This window comes from Rhincodon typus, chromosome 9 (assembly GCF_021869965.1).
Source record: "Rhincodon typus isolate 14 chromosome 9, sRhiTyp1.1, whole genome shotgun sequence".
In the NCBI taxonomy this organism is placed as follows: domain Eukaryota; kingdom Metazoa; phylum Chordata; class Chondrichthyes; order Orectolobiformes; family Rhincodontidae; genus Rhincodon; species Rhincodon typus.
Window position 1 is genome coordinate 7,813,301 of NC_063340.1, and position 9,649 is coordinate 7,822,949.

Sequence of the window (9,649 nt, forward strand, 5' to 3'; positions counted from 1 at the left end):
AAGCACTGTCACAGGGGGCAGTGTACACTGACAGCACTGTTACAGGGAACAGTGTACACTGACAGCAATGTAATAGGGAGCAGTGTACACTGAGTGCACTGTTACAGGGGACAGTGTACACTGACAGCACTGTTACAGGGGCCAGTGTACACTGAGAGCACTGTTACAGGGGCCAGTGTACACTGAGAGCACTGTTACAGGGAGCAGTATACACTGAGAGCACTGTTACAGGGGCCAGTATACACCGAGTGCACTGTTACAGGGGGCAGTGTACACTGAGAGCACTGTTACACGGGCAGTATGCCTAAGGTGAAGACATACATACAATAAGGAATTCTTGCATATCAGTATCGCTCAGCTACTGCTATGTCTTATGATAATCTATTTGGAATAAAAAACAATTGCTTACCAAACAACAACTGTATGCCTGGATTAATGTGTCCTAGTTTGCCAAATGAGTCATCGGTTGTTTTCTTCTGCAAGAGAATAACGATTAAGAAAAAAGATTTTGTGACAATCTCCTGTGCAAGGCGGTTTCTTTAATAAACAAAGCACATTTGTAATGTCAAATCTTGCATCCAGCAGTAGAATACTGCATCAGCAAGTTTAATTGCATCACTCTTCCCAAGCAGGGTACGGTTCTCAAGCAATGAGATACATTTATTTTAATACAACAGTTATTAGAAGTGACTTAAAAAGTTATTGCTGCAGGGCACTGTGGAATGCCTTGAGGATGTATAAGATGCTGTATAAATTCAAGATTTTTTTAAGGCTTCCTTTACACTACCCACAGACTCCAATATTATTGTTCATTCTGCTCAGGCATCACAGATTAAAGCCGAACTAGACCAAGACAACATGAATCACTCAGTAGATGGGAAAGGCCAGCTACACATGGTCAGGATTCGCAATTGATTCATAAGAGGTGTGATTTTCATTCCTCTTTCACACATTGTGGGTATCGCTAGAAATTGTTGCCTGTCCCATCAGCACTTCAACCGAAGGCTCGCTCGGACATTTCAGAGGGTCTTTAACAGTCAATCACATTGCTGCGGGTCTGGAGTGACATGCAGGTCAGACCAGGTAAGGAGGGCAGCTTTTCTTCACTAAAAGTCAAGCAGATGAGGTTTTACAACAGGAGACCAGATTTCAATTCTAAATTTATTTTACCGAATTTCATCGGGCATCATGGTAGAACTTGAACTCATGTCTTCCCAAAGCATTAGGGTGGGGTTACTAAGCGCAGTCACATTACCACTACACCACCCTCTGCCCTGTTTGATGGACTAAACTCAGGTTGGAAAACCAACTACTGAAAATCAGTCCAAAAGCTTTGCTCTAAGTTTTCCCAACTGGAGTCACTTAACATATCATCTTTGTGAGCTTTCTACCTGAAGGCAGTTCTGAATCACAGCATTAAAATCTCCACCATGGGGAGAACAAGAAGCTCTGAATCTACACCAAGGGCTCATCTCTCAGGGGATTGAACCCTATACCGTCCACACCAGCCAATGAGTCTGAGTTGCTAACGGCAATGAACACTTTTTCATGCCTGTTGTAGTCCAGGCCAATGGGTAGTGATGGTGGAGCTGTAATTGCTCTCCAGAATGTGGCTAATCAGGACTCTCTCCTGCTCCTTGCACCTGTCATTAGTGCATCAGAAGGATTTCATAGAATGCCTACAGTGTGGAAATAGGCCCTTCAGCCCAACAAGCCCACACCGACCCTCAGAGCATCCCACCCAGACCCATCCCCCTATAACCCACCTAATCTACACATCCCTGAACACTATGGGCAATTTAGCATGGCTAATCAACCTAGCCTGCACATCTGTGGAGTGTGGGAGGAAACCGGAGCACCCAGAGGAATCCCATATAGACAAGGGGAGAACACGCAAGCTCCACACAGACAGTCGCCCGAGGGTGGAATCAAACCCAGGTCCCTGGTGTTGCCAGGCAGCAGTGCTAACCACTGAGCCACTGTACCACTCCTACAACACTGACGGCCAGGAATCCAACCCAGGTCAACTGCTTGGGAAGTAGCTATGCTCACTACTACACCACCATTTATAAATTGATAACCTGCTTGGGCAAGCTATGAATGCCATCTTTCACTTAACATAGAACATCTGAAAATTAAATAATGGAATGAACAAGTTGAATCATACTTGAAAGAGTCAATCCAGTTGGCATCAGCCAACTTCTGAAACTCTGTACCAGTCTGCCCCTACAGTTGGTGCTTCTATTTGTGACTTGGGATAATCAGAAACCTGTAACTTTTACACTCTGAAAACACTGTGATCACTTGTTGATGTAATAAAAACAAAACAAACAAGATAACCCAACGAGAAGGTTTGTGCCTTATCCTGAAATCCTCACTGTTGAGATATATCAAGACAGTCTGCAATCCAGTAAAACAAACTAGTGGGCAGTGTTTAGCCTACAAACATAGATTCTGCTTAACTGTGTTTCTTTGGACCTTTCTGCGTTACAATTTTCTGCGAGGGTTGCTTGGAATTGTGTTTCTGATGATCTTAAACAAACTAGCATTCTTTTTCTGCTCAAGTGAAGCGTTTACTTCCAACTGAAACAAAAAATTCCAACTTTCTTTGTTACACAGGCTTCCTTTCTGATTTCCCAGCTTCCCTCAGGCCCTCGCCTCCACACCTGGTTCCAGCAATCATTGACCAGACTAGAATGCAGGGATTCTCCAAGCTTAACACACTTTGCATCATCAATTATAAAGCTGGTTGAACCACTTTTCACTCAATGCATTGTGCCCAAGAGCAGGTACTTAGTTCACTGCCAGCTGCTGTTACATCCTCAGCCACACCCTCTACCGCAAGGTAGGCCACCTAGGACTGAGATGAGGAGAAATTTCTTCACCTAGGGCGTGCTGAGCCTGTGGCATTCTCCGCCACAGAAAGAGATTGAGGCCAAAACACTGAACGCTTTCAACAAGGAGTTGGGTACAGCTCTAAGGGCCAAAAGGATCAAACAGTACGGGGAGAAAGCCAGAGCTTGATGCTTGGAGATCCACTTGACATGGTGCCAGACTGAAACCAACATCAGGAAAGGGGAAATCTACACCGTATGAGATCTTTGGATGAGAGTAATTTTCTTTGAAATCAGTGGCAAATGGTAACACTTAGCCACTGACTGCAAAATCTAGGTTGATGCAAAAATATAAACGAAATGACCAAGGCGGCGTTTTGGGGAAGGATGGACGAGGTTAACATCTAAAGGAACTTTTGTAAAACTGTAGATGAACTTTATTAGCAATATTACAACTATACCTGTTGCCAGGGTTGGAGGGTTTGAGTGAAAGCGAAAGGCTGAACAGACTGGCGCTCTTTTCCCTGGAGCACTGGAGACTAAGGGGTGGCCTTATAGAGGTTTATAAAATCATGTGGGACATGGATAGGGTAAACAGACAAGGTCTTTTTCCCCGGGGTGAGGGAGTCCAGAACGAGAGGACATGGGTTTATGGTTAGAGGGGAAAGATTTCAAAAGACCTATGGGGTAACTTTTTCATGCAGAGAGTGGCATGTGTGCAGAATGAGCTGCCAGAGGAAGTGGTGGAGGCTGGTACAATTACATCATTTAAAAGGCATCTGGTTGAGTACATGAATAGGAACGGTTTAGAGAAATATGGGCCAAATATTGGCAAATGGGACTAGATTAATTTAGGATATCTGGTTAGCTTGGATGAGTTGGACCAAAGGGTCTGTTTCCATGCTGTACAGGTCTATGACTCTATATGGTCTCTATCTTTAGAAGCCATTAACGTTTCATTGATTATGGTATTATGAACTGTTTTTCAGCGAATTTGATGTATAACATTCATGAGAAAAGCACAGCAGAGTTAAGATTGCACTACTTGATTGCAGACAACTTCAACAGTCACACTGCAAGTTATAGAATCATAGAATCCCTACAGTTTGGAAACAGGCCACTCAGCCCAACAAGTCCATACTGACCCTCTGGGCAGCATCCACCCAGACCCACCACCCCACCCTGTGACCCTGAATTTCCCATGGCTAATCGATCCACTCTGGGAAATTCAGCATGGCCAATCCACCCTAACCTGCACATTTTTGGACTGTGGGAGGAAACTGGAGCACCCGCAGGAACCCCACACAGACACAGGAAGATTGTCTGCGTGGACTTTGCACAGTCGCCTGAGGCTGGAATCGAACCCAGGTCCCTGGCGAGTTCTGGACTATCTCTGAGTAATTCCGCAGCAACCGTTACTGATAAAATTTCTCACCTACCGCACGCAAGGCTTGCTTGAGGTGCAAACGACTACAGCCCTTCCCTCTCTCAAGTCTGAGTTATTTCTAACTGTAATGCCCCCACTTTGACAGACAATTTGTACCTGCTTGCTTAAGACGCAATTGCTCGACCGATCTCCTTAGTGTCCTCGCTTCCCATTCCGCGTGCTGCACTAAAACATCAACCTAATATCACGTTGACTCCAAAGCTATAGAAACTGATTTTTAATGCACACATTTTAAATTTGGAACAAATTCCTCCGCTTTTGGAGTATCCACCAGCAATGCTTTTAATTGAGCAAGTAATTAGCAATTGCCAGCATAATCCTAATTCCGGCCGAACTCTCCGATGGCCTCAAACAAAGAAATCAATCAGCATGGGAGGGCCAAGGCCACTGGAACTGCTGTGTAAAGTAGAGGATTCAGAGAGCACAGCAAGGAAAATTTTCATCACGGCCTCCTCTAATGCTTGTGAATGGATTGCAGCCTCACACACAGGGCTATTAAACAGATGAACAATGATGCCTGTCACTTTGGTCAGAGAGAGAGGGGTGACACAGTGGGGCTGGTAATGTAGCTTCTTTTGCGGGGCTCTCAGTTATCCCCTGATTCAAACCCACTGTAAGTGTCCGCTGGGTACTCCTCTAACATATAGATATTCAGTTCTTGGAACAGTCGAAGGGGATAATCGCTCCAAGGAAAATGGAAGGGCCAGTCAGTTACTGGACGCTTGGAATAATTCTTATGTTAGGCAGCGTTTGACAAGATTTAGTAGAATTATTGTTATAGGGGACTCTCCTGTCAGGGGCGCAGACAGGAGATTCTGCGGCAGTCTGAGTGTAAATTTAGGATGGTTTGTTGCTTTCCTGCTTCTAAGATTAAAAACGTTTCTGAACGTTTCAAGCATATTGTTAAAGGTGAGATTGAGAAGCTATAAATCATTGGACACATTGGTCGGAATGACATATTAACAGAAAAGACTAAAACAGTACAGAGTGAATTTAAGAGGTTAGGTAGAAGTTTAAAAAAAACCTTAGAAGTAGTTTGATGCTGCTTGGCCTGCTGTGTTCATCCAGCCCTGCACCTTGTTGTCTCGGATTCTCCAGCATCTGCAGTTCCTACTATCTTAGAAGTAGTAATTTCTGGTTTACTCCCAATGCCAAACTGAAATGAGGGAAGGAACTAAAGGTTAAAGGAGATAAATCAATGGCTGAGGAGCTGGTGTATTGTTCAGGGATTCAGGTTGTTGGACAGTTGGAATGTCTTTTAAGATAGAGTCGCAGGTACAACACGTAAGTAAGAAGGCAAATGGAATTTTATCCGCCATTGCTAGAGGGATTGAGTTTAAAAGCAAGGAGGTTAGGTTACAGCTGTGCAGGGCGCTGGTGAGGCCACACCTGGAGTACTGTGTACAGTTTTGGTCTCCTTACTCGAGATAGGATGTAAAGGCACAGGAGGGGGTGAAGAGGAGGTTCACCAGGTTGATTCCAGAGTTGAGAGGGTTGGCTTACAAGGAGAGGCTGAATAGACTGGGATTATATTCATTAGAATTTAGAAGAATGAGGGGGAATCTCATAGCAACATATAAAAACATGAAGAGAATAGATAAGATAGAAGCAGGGAGGTTGTTCCCACTGGCGGGTGAGACTAGAACTAGGAGGCATTGCCTCAAAATAAGGGGGAGCAGATTTAGGACTGAGTTGAGGAGGAACTTCTTCACCCAAAGGATTGTGAATCTTTGGAATTCCCTGCCCAGTGAAGTTGTTGAGGCTGCCTCATTGGATGTTTTTAAAGCTAAGATAGATAATTTTTGAATAGTAAAGGAATTAATGGTTACGGTGAGAGAGGTTGGGTAAGTGGAGCTGAGGCAATGAGAAGATCAGCCATGATCTGATTGAATGGTGGAGCATGCTCGAAGGGCCCATTAGCCAACTCCTGCTCATGGTTCTGATGTTCTCATTCTATTAAGGGAGACTTTATACTGATGGAGAAGGTGAATGGAGGAATTCTAAGTAGCGGTGTAAATGGAAGGATTGATGGTGTAGGTTCTGAATGTGACAGAACACGTCAATTAGAAAGGATAGACAAGAGAGAGTCAGAGTATGTAGTAACCCTGAAGAACTAAACTGCATTTATTTCAATGCAAAGGGTCTTACAGATAAGGTTGATGAACTCAGGGCATGTTTAAGAACATGAGATTGGGACATTATACCTGTTATAGAAACTTGGCCGAGAGATGGACAAGACTGTCAGTTCAATGTTCCCAGTTTTAGACCCGAAACGTCGACGTTCCTGCTCCTCTGATGCTGCCTGACTGGATGGTTAAAAAGGCATTTAGCACGCTTGCCTTCATTGCTCAGTCCTTTGAGTATAGGAGTTGGGACATTATGTTGAGGCTGTAAAGGACATTGGTGACGCCTCTTCCGGACTACTGTGTCCAGTTCTGGTTGCCCAGTTATAAGAAGGATATTATGAGGCTGGAGAGGGTTCAGAAGAAATTTACCAGGATATTGCCAGGTATGGAAGGTGTGAGCTATAAAGAAAGGCTGGATAGGCCAGGACTTTTTTCACTGGACCATAGGAGGTTGAGAGGTGACCTGATAGAAGTTAATAAAATAATGAAAGTTACAGATAGAGTTGATGATAGTTGTCCTTTCTCTCGGATGGGGAATTTCAAGACTTGGGTGGAACAGTTTTAAGGTGAGAGGAGAGAGATATAAAAAAACTTAAGAGAAAAATTTTTTACACAGAGGGTGGTTCATGTGTGGAATGAACTTCCTGAGGAAGTGATGGATGTGGGTATAGTTACAACATTTAAAAGACAGTTGGATGGATACATGAATGGGAAAGGTTTTGAGGGATATGGGCCAGGAGCAGGCAGGTGGGACTAGTTTAGTTTGGGATTATGTTCGCATGGACCAAAGGGTCTGTTTCCGTCCTGTATGACTCTATGACTCTATAATTGAAGACCAATGAGCAGATCTCTCATTATGAGGGAAGGCATCTCATACAGTCACACAGCACAGAAACAGATCAATCCAACTCATCCATGCCAACCAGGTATCCTGAACTGAACCAGTCCCATCTGCCTCCATTTGGCTCATATCCCTCTAAACCTTTCCTATTCATGTATCCATCTAATGTCTTTTAAATGTTGCAATTGCACCAGCTTCCTCTGGCAGCTTGTTTCATACATGCACCACCTTCTGTGTGAAAAAGATGCCCCTCAGGTCCCTTTTGTTGGGCATGTCTGTCTGGCGTTCCACGCATTGCTCATCATCTGTTGGGGAGCTCGCAATGAAGGGGAGAACTGGGGCAAGGCACAGAATTTGGGGTATTCGCACTCAGTCAAGTGTGTCTTGATGTTCAAGGGGATGAAAGGGGTAGTAGAATGATCAGGTCCACCATGTCCTTATTGAATGGCAGAGCAGGCCTGAGGGCAAGAGTGGCCTACTCCTGCTTCAAATCTGTAGGTTCTTAAAAGTTTGCTGCTGGAAGCTTAGAAAGCTTTCCATGGAGGGGAAGCAATAGTCAGAGTGGAGTGGAGTCCACAGAAATTGCTGCTCTAATCTTCATTGCTCAGGGGAGCTCCTGCTCCCACAGCTCAAATATGCCGCGCTCTCAGCCACCTGGAGGATCATCGAATCCCTGTTCTCCAGAAGGCACCCACTATAGCCATATTAGAGCTTTATGTGTCAAGGCGGTGTCAGAAATGAAGCGTATAATAAGGGAAGAGCTGCACATACGCAACAATACATTGGGTTAAGGGATTCCAATGGTAGCAAAACTCCGAATTAAACAGCAATACACATTGTTCCAGCAAGAGATTCCGAGCAGTTCTGTCTACACATCTGTAGCACCCAGAGCAGAAATAGGAAAGAACTTCAAAGGCATTGGTTTCAGAAATTCACAAGGAGAAAAGTAGCCAAGAAAATAATCATCCAAGCACAAAGCCATTCCTTTTATGAAGAAACAGAATGAGGAAATAAGAACAATGAATAAAGAACCTTAATTGCCCTTCTAAAGTATTATGCAACTATGTAACTAAGTGCCAGAATGGATCTTTACAGGAAACATCAGGACCATTATCCAAAGCAAAGCAAAATGCAAAATTATGTCCCTGAGTATTCATAAACCATCATTCAACTCACTGCCAAAGAATATTGGCAGATTAAGGATGGGGTATTAGAGCACGAAAGTCCTGAGAAGACACAGCAACACTCAACTATTCTGATCAGTGGAGGGGGCAACTAACAACAAGCAATCCTTGTGGTCAGGACAGTAGCGGTCTTTACTACAACAAGTGTAACCTAGTTTTTGGAAGAATGCAGATTTTATTTTTATACCAATGTGAACCCAAGGACAATGCATCAGGTTTACCACAGCTTATCCACTTTGGAAACTGATGCCCTGATATCGCGAGAGACTGGAATGAAGGGGTGGGTCTATTCACACCACATTAATCTCACGGTCACAGGATTATGGATAGGTCCCATTGTCTTAGGAGCAGGAGACCCTCACCTTTTCAGCAAGAGTACCTTTCACTCAGCTATCATGCGCAGGGTGAGGGATCGATGTGAAGGCAGCCTTCAGGTAGTGAGCATGATTTCTGTAACATTGCATACCACGTCGGGTGAGGGGCGGTGGTGGTCTGTCCTTTAGAGCATGAGCCTTGATCTCTGCATTACCCATTATGTCTGTGCCATCATCTGTTCCTCCCTCCTCCACCCCCAACCTCTCCAGCATAGATTCATGTCATAAAGCAAGCAAACCCATGGTATCAATGATGCTCTGTTTCATTGGAAAGCTCACTATTTCAAGGCAGACAAGAAACCCAGAGATAGTAGGAACTGCAGATGCTGGTGAATCCGAGACAACAAGGTGCAGGGCTGGATGAACACAGCAGGCCAAGCAGCATCATAGGAGCAGAGAGGCTGACGTTTCGGGCCTAGACCCTTCATCAGAAAAGGGGGAGGGGAAGGGGGTTCCGAAATAAATAGGGAGAGAGTGGGAGGCGGATAGAAGATGGATAGAGGAGAGGATAGGTGGAGAGGAAACAGACAGGTCGAAGAGGCGGGGATGGAGCTGGTAAAGGTGAGTGTCGGTGGGGAGTTAGGAAGGGGATAGGTCAGTCCAGGGAGGACGGACAGGTCAAGGGGGCGGGATGAGATTGGTCGGTAGGAGATGGAGGTGCGGCTTGAGGTGGGAGGAGGGGATAGGTGGGAGGAAGAACAGGTTAGGGAGGCAGGGATGAGCTGGACTGGTTTTGGGATGCGGTAGGGGGAGGGGAAATTTTGAAACTTGTGAAATCCACATTGATACCATTGGGCTGCAGGGTTCCCAAGCGGAATATGAGTTGCTGTTCCTGCAACCTTC

General features: G+C 44.9%; 1 protein-coding gene across 5 annotated transcripts in view; it reads right to left on the reverse strand.

Annotated features, from left to right (window-relative positions):
• Positions 1 to 9,649, reverse strand: part of LOC109936216 (1-phosphatidylinositol 4,5-bisphosphate phosphodiesterase beta-4-like) — a 537,830-nt gene that overhangs the window by 391,888 nt on the left and 136,293 nt on the right. For all 5 annotated transcript variants that reach the window (XM_048601091.1, XM_048601092.1, XM_048601098.1 and 2 more), the window contains one exon: positions 410 to 476. The gene's annotated coding sequence lies outside the window, so the exon portion shown is untranslated. The remainder of the gene's footprint in view (positions 1 to 409; positions 477 to 9,649) is intronic.